Source organism: Trachypithecus francoisi, unplaced genomic scaffold, assembly GCF_009764315.1.
Source record: "Trachypithecus francoisi isolate TF-2019V2 unplaced genomic scaffold, Tfra_2.0 Lachesis_group6, whole genome shotgun sequence".
NCBI lineage: Eukaryota > Metazoa > Chordata > Mammalia > Primates > Cercopithecidae > Trachypithecus > Trachypithecus francoisi.
In genome coordinates, this window is record NW_022681471.1 from 11,116,247 (window position 1) to 11,126,170 (window position 9,924).

General features: G+C 37.3%; 1 pseudogene across 1 annotated transcript; it reads left to right on the forward strand.

Moving 5' to 3' along the window:
• The first annotated feature begins 4,494 nt into the window (after window positions 1–4,494).
• On the forward strand, window positions 4,495–5,853 carry LOC117078062 (annotated as a pseudogene). The gene has a single exon (XR_004434916.1). The product of XR_004434916.1 is annotated as an STARD3 N-terminal-like protein (transcript).
• Window positions 5,854–9,924: the final 4,071 nt, after the last annotated feature.

Below are 9,924 nucleotides of genomic sequence, written 5' to 3' on the forward strand. Positions count from 1 at the left end.
ATACATAGGCTCAAATAAAGGGATGGAGGAAGATCTACCAAGCAAATGGAGAACAAAAAAAGCAGGGGTTGCAATCCTAGTCTCTGATAAAACAGACTTTAAACCATCAAAGATCAAAGAGACAAAGAAGGCCATTACATAATGGTAAAGGGATCAATTCAACAGGAAGAGCTAACTCTCCTAAATATATATGCACCCAATACAGGAGCACCCAGATTCATAAAGCAAGTCCTTAGAGACCTACAAAGAGACTTAGACTCCCATACAATAATTGGGAGACTTCAACACTCCACTGTCAACATTAGACAGATCAACGAGACAGAAAGTTAACAAGGATATCCAGGAATTGAACTCATCTCTGCACCAAGCGGACCTAATAGACATCTATAGAACTCTCCACCCCAAATCAACAGAATATACATTCTTCTCAGCACCACATCGCACTTATTCCAAAATTGACCACATAATTGGAAGTAAAGCACTCCTCAGCAAATGTACAAGAACAGAAATTATAACAAACTGTCTCTCAGACCACAGTGCAATCAAACTAGAACTCAGGACTAAGAAACTCAATCAAAACCGCTCAACTACATGGAAACTGAACAACCTGCTCCTGAATGACTACTGGGTACATAACGAAATGAAAGCAGAAATAAAGATGTTCTTTGAAACCAATGAGAACGATACAACATACCAGAATCTCTGGGACACATTTAAAGCAGTGTGTAGAGGGAAATTTATAGCACTAAATGCCCACAAGAGAAAGCAGGAGAGATCTAAAATTGACACTCTAACATCACAATTAAAAGAACTAGAGAGGCAAGAGCAAACACATTCAAAAGCTAGCAGAAGGCAAGAAATAACTAAGATCAGAGCAGAACTGAAGGAGATAGAGACACAAAAACCCTCCAAAAATCAATGAATCCAGGAGTTGGTTTTTTGAAAAGATCAACAAAATTGACAGACCGCTAGCAAGACTAATAAAGAAGAAAAGAGAGAGGAATCAAATAGACGCAATAAAAATGATAAAGGGATATCACCACCGACCCCACAGAAATACAAACAACCATCAGAGAATACTATAAATGCCTCTACGCAAATCAACTAGAAAATCTAGAAGAAATGGATAATTTCCTGGACACTTACACTCTCCCAAGACTAAACCAGGAAGAAGTTGAATCCCTGAATAGACCAATAGCAGGCTCTGAAATTGAGGCAACAATTAATAGCCTACCCACCAAAAAAGTCCAGGACCAGATGGATTCACAGCTGAATTCTACCAGAGGTACAAGGAGGAGCTGGTACCATTCCTTCTGAAACTATTCCAATCAATAGAAAAAGAGGGAATCCTCCCTAACTCATTTTATGAGGCCAACATCATCCTGATACCAAAGCCTGGCAGAGACACAACAAAAAAAGAGAATTTTAGACCAATATCCCTGATGAACATCGATGCAAAAATCTCAATAAAATACTGGCAAACCGGATTCAGCAGCACATCAAAAAGCTTATCCACCATGATCAAGTGGGCTTCATCCCTGGGATGCAAGGCTGGTTCAACATTCGCAAATCAATAAACGTAATCCAGCATATAAACAGAACCAAAGACAAGAACCACATGATTATCTCAATAGATGCAGAAAAGGCTTTTGACAAAATCAACAGCCCTTTATGCTAAAAACGCTCAATAAATTCGGTATTGATGGAACGTACCTCAAAATAATAAGAGCTATTTACAACACCCACAGCTAATATCATACTGAATGGGCAAAAACTGGAAAAATTCCCTTTGAAAACTGGCACAAGACAGGGATGCCCTCTCTCACCACTCCTATTCAACATAGTGTTGGAAGTTCTGGCTAGGGCAATCAGGCAAGAGAAAGAAATCAAGGGTATCCAGTAGGAAAGAAGAAGTCAAATTGTCCCTGTTTGCAGATGACATGATTGTATATTTAGAAAACCCCATTGTCTCAGCCCAAAATCTCCTTAAGCTGATAAGCAACTTCAGCAAAGTCTCAGGATACAAATTAATGTGCAAAAATCACAAGCATTCTTATACACCAGTAACAGACAAGCAGAGAGCCAAATCAGGAATGAACTTCCATTCACAATTGCTTCAAAGAGAATAAAATACCTAGGAATCCAGCTTACAAGGGATGTAAAGGACCTCTTCAAGGAGAACTACAAACCACTGCTCAGTGAAATCAAAGAGGACACAAACAAATGGAAGACATACCATGCTCATGGATAGGAAGAATCAATATCGTGAAAATGGCCATACTGCCCAAGGTTATTTATAGATTCAATGCCATCCCCATCAAGCTACCAATGACTTTCTTCACAGAATTGGAAAAAACTGCTTTAAAGTTCATATGGAACCAAAAAGAGCCCGCATTGCCAAGACAATCCTAGGTCAAAAGGACAAAGCTGGAGGCGTCACGCTACCTGACTTCAAACTATACTACAAGGCTACAGTAACCAAAACAGCATGGTACTGGTACCACAACAGAGAAATAGACCAATGGAACAGAACAGAGTCCTCAGAAATAATACCACACATCTACAGCCATCTGATCTTTGACAAACCTGAGAAAACAAGAAATGGGAAAGGATTCCCTATTTAATAAATGGTGCTGGGAAAATTGGCTAGCCATAAGTAGAAAGCTGAAACTGGATCCTTTCCTTACCCCTTATACGAAAATTAATTCAAGATGTTAGAGACTTAAATGTTAGACCTAATACCATAAAAACCCTAGAAGAAAATCTAGGTAGTACCATTCAGGACATAGGCATGGGCAAGGACTTCATGTCTAAAACACCAAAAGCAACGGCAGCAAAAGCCAAAATTGACAAATGGGATCTAATTAAACTAAAGAGCTTTTGCACAGCAAAAGAAACTACCATCAGAGTGAACAGGCAACCTACAGAATGGGAGAAATTTTTGCAACCTACTCATCTGACAAAGGGCTAATATCCAGAATCTACAAAGAACTCAAACAAATATACAAGAAAAAAACAAACAACCCCATCAAAAAGTGGGGAAAGGATATGAACAGACATTTCTCAAAAGAAGACATCCATACAGCCAACAGACACATGAAAAAATGCTCATCATCACTCGCCATCAGAGAAATGCAAATCAAAACCACAATGAGATACCATCTCACACCAGTTAGAATGGCAATCATTAAGAAGTCAGGAAACAACAGGTGTTGGAGAGGATGTGGAGAAATAGGAACACTTTTACACTGTTGGTGGGATTGTAAACTAGTTCAACCATTATGGAAAACAGTATGGCGATTCCTCAAGGATCTAGAACTAGATGTACCATATGACCCAGCCATCCCACTACTGGGTATATACCCAAAGGATTATAAATTACTCTACTACAAAGACACATGCACACGTATGTTTATTGCGGCACTATTCACAATAGCAAAGACTTGGAATCAACCCAAATGTCCATCTGTGACAGACTGGATTAAGAAAATGTGGCACATATACACCATGGAATACTATGCAGCCATCAAAAGGATGAGTTTGCGTCCTTTGTAGGGACATGGATGCAGCTGGAAACCATCATTCTTAGCAAACTATCACAAGAAGAGAAAACCAAACACCGCATGTTCTCACTCATAGGTGGGAACTGAACAATGAGATCACTTGGACTCGGGAGGGGAACATCACACACTGGGGCCTATCAGGGGGAGGGGAGAAGGGGGATTGCATTGGGAGTTATACATGATATAAACGTTATGCACATGTACCCTAGAACTTAAAGTATAATAAAAAAAAAAAAAAGAAAAAAAAAGAACAAGCCTTTTTGCCTATTTTATAGATAAGAAATTGGTTACAGAAAGACGAAGAGATTTTGTTGAAGGTCATACTGTACTGAAACAGATTCTGATTTGAGCTCTAATCAAACCTGTTTCCTGACTTCTAACCACCTCTCTTTTTATCCACTGCAATACTTAGTCCTCCAAGCAAAAGAGATTACTTCATAATAAAAAAGATCCCCCACGTTTTGTTAATAAGTTGCAGGGGAAAGATATTCAAATAGCAGACATACTAAAGTATTTATTTTTTATCACAGGGTTTGCAAGCATACTCAAAAAGAGCCCCCCCCCCCCCAAATTGGGGGGAAAAGACTCAAAACTGACAGGTTCTCCTTGCATAGCCAGATTACAACTTTACTAAGGGGTTGCTGATTATCTCTGCTCCCATTCAAAATACTCTTTGCTATAGTTCTAAGCAATTAGAATTTACTACCATTCTCCTTCAATGATTTTAAAAGTACCTGTAAATATATTTATACTGATCTAATTCTTGCACTTTTTGATCCTTTTCTTTGTTGAAATGAATCCTCTGGAAGTATACAAATGTAAATGAAAAATTCATAACTTACCAACAGTAAAATAAATATCAAAAGGAAGGGGAAAAGTTTAACTGTAAGAAAAAGGCAAGGGCGGCCCCTCAGCCGGGGTGTGACCCGCGGCCACAGTTCCCGGTGCCAGCCTGGGGCAGCCGGGCAGGAACCACCCGTTGAGGTGTCTTCCTTTAGGGATAGTGAGGTTGGAGAAGGCTCCTGTAACCCTCCTCCAGGATGAACCATCTGGCAGAAGACATGGAGAACGCTCTCATTGGGAACCAGAGCTCCCATGCTCTTCTGCGCAACGTCCATTCCATCAGCCCCACACAACTAATGGCCAGGATTGAGTCCTATGAAGGAAGGGAAAAGAAAGGCATATCTGATGTCAGGAGGACTTTATGTTTGTTTGTCACCTTTGACTTTTATTGTAACGTTACTGTGGATAATAGAGTTAAATGTGAATGGAAGCATTGAGAACACATTAGAGAAGGAGTTGATGAACACATTAGAGAAGGAGGTAGTATGACTACCATTCTTCGTATTTTTTGATATATTTCTTTGGCAGTTTTTCGATTTAAAGTGTTAATACTTGCATATGCTGTGTGCAGATTGCGCCATTGGTGGGCAATAGCGTTGACAACGGCAGTAACCAGGCCTTTTTACTAGCAAACGTGATCCTTTCAAAGCTTTTCTCTCAAGGGGCTTTTGGCTATGTGCTGCCCATCATTTCATTCATCTTGCCTGGATTGAGATGTGGTTCCTGGATTTCAAAGTGTTACCTCAAGAAGCAGAAGAAGAAAACAGACTCCTGATAGTTCAGGATGCTTCAGAGAGGGCAGCACTTATACCTGGTGGTCTTTCTGATGGTCAGTTTTATTCCCCTCCTGAATCTGAAATAGGATCTGAAGAAGCTGAAGAAAAACGGGACAGCGAGAAACCACTTTTAGAACTATGAGTACTACTTTTGTTAAATGTGAAAAACTCTCACAGAAAGTCATTGAGGCAAAAAGAGGCCAGCAATTGAGTCTCCCTGTTGACAGTAAAGTTGAAATGGTGACGTCCACTGCTGGCTTTATTGAACAGCTGATAAAGATTTATTTATTGTAATACCTCACAGACATTGTACCATATCCATGCACATTTAGTCACCTGCCTGTGGCTGGTAAGGTAATGTCATGATTCATCCTCTCTTCAGTGAGACTGAGTCTGATGTGTTACGAACGAATAGGTGAAGAAGTCTTGTGCTGTATTCCTAATCAAAAGACTTAATGTATTGAAATAACACTTTTTTAGTAAGCAAGATACCTTTTTATTTCAGTTCACAGAATGGATTTTTTGTTTCATGTCTCAGATTTATTTTGTATTTCTTTTTTAACACCCTACATTTCTCTTGTGTTTTTTAACTCATGCACATGTGCTCTTTGTACAGTTTTAAAAAGTGTAATAAAATCCAACATGTCAATGTGAAAAAAGAAAAAGAAAAAGGCAAAGGCATTCTTATGAAAGTTAAAACATTTGCCAAAATGGTGAAATGTTCTTTTAGAGTACAACGTAAGTAATATATTCAAGTAGCTTTCAGGCAGCAGAAAATCTAGCTGTGTCACTTGATTTAAAGAATTGTAGCTATATTATTTTATACTAGAAGTGTGGTGGCTAGGACTGCCTCCTATCTTTCAAAGCTAAGAAGTCTATGTTTAAGGGCAATGGAATGACTAATCTCATTTAGATAGGCACAAAGATGCCTGCCAATCAGTGACCCAAGCTCTTCTGCAGAACCAATACGATTGGAGAAACTAACCTCTTCCACTTTAGGCTGCTAAGAACCAGAGGCAAATATGGAACTATTAAATGTATAAATGAATTGAGACAAAATTTCTTTCCTTGTTTTAACTTTTATTTTAGGTTCAAGAGTACATGTACATATTTGTTATTAGAGGCAAACTCACGTCTTGTGGGTTGATGCACAGACCATTTCGTCACCCAGGTACTAAGCATAGTATCTATAGTATACCTAAAGTTCAAAATATCTGAAACTTTCCCCTCTCTGTCTCTCAGTCAAAAGAGATTAATTTTCATAATAAGAAAGATAATCACACGTTTTTGTTAATAAGTTACAGATATGCAAATACAGCAGAAATACTAAAATTATAAAATAATTAAAATATATTAGACCAAATTGGTTTAGTATATTCACAGTGTGGTGTAACCACGGCATTTTCCGTAATTTGAAATTGAAGTGTCCATTTTGTATTAGTGAATTTTATGGTATGTGAATTATGTCTCAATGAAACCATTAAAAATGCATTATTTGCATTAATAACCTTATTTGCATTAATAAGGAGGTACCAATTTTCTAGTTATTTTTTGCCTTTTTGATTTTTGGATCAAGGGGACATGTTAGCACTTTAACAAAAGAAAAAGGATAAAGTAGATGAAAATCAGTGAATATTTCTGCTGTATCCAGTAGTTTTGAACCACATAGATTAAATCATGGTATCCAGGAAGAATGTTTTTAGAGACCCACTGCCTATTGGGGAACTTATCATTTGTCACTGATATGATGGAATGATTTCAAGAAATAACAAAAGATTAAAACCAAAACCATATGCCCTTCATTTATTGAAACCGATATGTTGTAAGAGAGCCAGATTGCTATCTCTCTACCTTCTAGTGGTTAGGCCTTATAATTCAAGCATCTACATTACATAGGAGCAGAGCTAGAGCTAACCTACTTGGGACTCTTCTGTTGACTACATTGGTTGCTTTCTATGAGAATTCATCAACAAAAGTCAAAACCATCCTTAATTTGACCAATTTCTAAATATGTTTAAAAAGTGTGGAACTGGAATTTATTCATTTAACATTTATTTATTTATTGTGTGTTTACCATGTGCCTGTCACTTAAAAAGTTATTGGGTATAAAAATATGAATAACACACAGTTTATGCCCTTGTGGAGTTTCTATTTTGGTGAATAATATAACTGCCATGTGCTCATCACCTACTTTTATGCTCAAAGCTGTCTTAGACATATTACATACATAATTTCATTAAATTATTACAACATTGAAAGGAGGATAAGCCGGGCGTGGTGGCTCAAGCCTGTAATCCCAGCACTTTGGGAGGCCGAGGCGAGTGAATCACGAGGTCAGGAGATCGAGACCATCCTGGCTAACACAGTGAAACCCCGTCTCTACTAAAAATACAAAAAACTAGCCGGGCGAGGTGGCGGGCGCCTGTTGTCCAGCTACTCGGGAGGCTGAGGCAGGAGAATGGCGTAAACCCGGGAGGCGGAGCTTGCAGTGAGCTGAGATCCGGCCACTGCACTCCAGCCTGGGTGACAGAGCAAGACTCCGTCTCAAAAAAAAAAAAAAAAAAAAAAAGAAAGGAGGATATAATTCCCTGCCCACTTAAAAAGTATATAAACTGAGGCACAAAGACATTAAGTCAATAAATTGGGGAGATGTGATATGAAACCAAGAATTTTGGCTCCACATGTCACAAGTTTTCACACAGAATCAATCTCAAAACAAAAGCCCATGCAGAGATTTATATCTAAAAAGTCTGAAATTTGGGTTAAGCAGTCACATACTATTTCTAAAAAGATTTGCAGCTCTGCCCAAAAACTAGTATACTAATTTTGTTTACATTGAAATTTAGCCATCAAAATAGAGAAGACCTTTCCCTCTTCTGTTAGCCCATCCCACATGAACCAAGAAACTATCAGTAATTTTCTTTTTCACTGAGACTAAATTTTTGCTACTGGGCTCATGCAATTTTTCTGTTCAATGCATTGAGAACTTGACTGCTCTGAGCTAAAAATTCAGAAAAACAAGCGAAACAAATACCCTGTCACTAAGATTTTAGTCCTATCATCTTTGGGTATATTGCATCTATTTCCTCTTCATTTTTGAAAATCCACTTTTAATAATCGAAAACTCAATTTTCCCGTCTCCTTTAAAATGAAGCTTTTATGGATGAATCTCAATCATACTAAATATAGCACCATGAAAGGTCCATCATTTGCACTGCTGTTTAATACTTCATCAATTAGCAGTTATTTTTAAGATTGGTTACTTATTCGTTATTCAGTATACTTCCCATTTCCTTCACATTAATGAGTTGAGATAGTACCATGTAGATTTTCATTTATTGGTTGATTTTGAACTGTGTGCAAGAAAGAAGGAAAAGGAGAAAAGCCAAAGCAGGAGTTTTAGCAAGCTCTTTTCTCGCTTCATAAACCTGATTAAACTACTAATGTTGGAATAAAAGAACAGAAAAAGTCTCTGGGAAATCCAGTTCACAGTTAAGTAGAAATCACTGCTTATTTTTCATGAGGATGTTCTGAAACATCCTTTCCAGCACATGAAAGAACCCCTTTGGCCTCCCTCTCTTTGATGAGGTTTAGGAGTTTTATAACTCCAAAGCAACCGTACTTTAACTTCTTTCTACCAGACTTATCCTTTCTTCCCTGGCCTATTTTATCCTTTATAGGTCAACGCTTAACCTATCAAATAAAATTGTTCTAACCCTTAGCCTTTCAATAAAGAAGGGTCTAGGTGTTTTATGTGCTTTTCCTCAATCCCTTCAGTCTCACCATACATTTTGTAGCAGCCAACTATAGTATATTAAATTGTGGGTTAATCATAAAAAGTACTGTCTATTGAATGTTAAATGACTTATGTTTTCTACATAAAAAAAACAATAACATTGTATTTCAGTTTTTACTAAGGTAATTGAATATTATAAGGTCTGATCAAAACACCTACTTAAACTCAGTTAATTTATATTTGAGTCTAAAGCACTATATCTGAAAAAGTTTACATTGTATGACCCAAAGTACCAACAGTTAAAGGGACTAATTTTGTACATGGTCCAGTAATACCAAGGAATATTTTTCAGTGAGGCAAAAGTTTGAGCATGGGCTGAAGGAAAAAATAAGATGTCAAATAATAATCAAATTATAGATAATTTCTAACAGATCAGTAATGAAGATATCAACACATCTCTGTCAATTTCCCAGATGTATTATATATGTCAGCAACTTCAACATTGTATTATTTGTTTATTTGTCTGCCTCTCTCACTAGACAATAAATTTCATGAGGGACTGCATTTGATTTCTGTATTCACAGTACACAGTAAAATCTGTGTGTGTGTGTGTGTGTGTGTGTGTGTGCATGTATCACAGTAAAAGTTCAATAAGCATTAACTGTATGAAAAAATAGAAAGCTCATTGATGTGAAGGGAAATGAGAGGCACACTGAATAACAAGTAACCAATCTTAAAAATAACTCTTGAAACAGCAATGCAAATGATAAACCTTTCATGGTGCTATATTTAGTATAGCTAACACTGTTTCCTTACTAACAGCTCACTATTCTGATCTTATAAATGTAATTTTCTTAAGTGATAATAAGTATATTAAAAATAAGTGACTTAAAAGACCAGGATTACACCCCGTGATTCTAGCTAGAGGCATGGTGATTACGAGCAATCAACAGTGAGAGTGGAGTTGAAAAAAATAATTAGGTTTTTAACCATGATAGAGTAACTG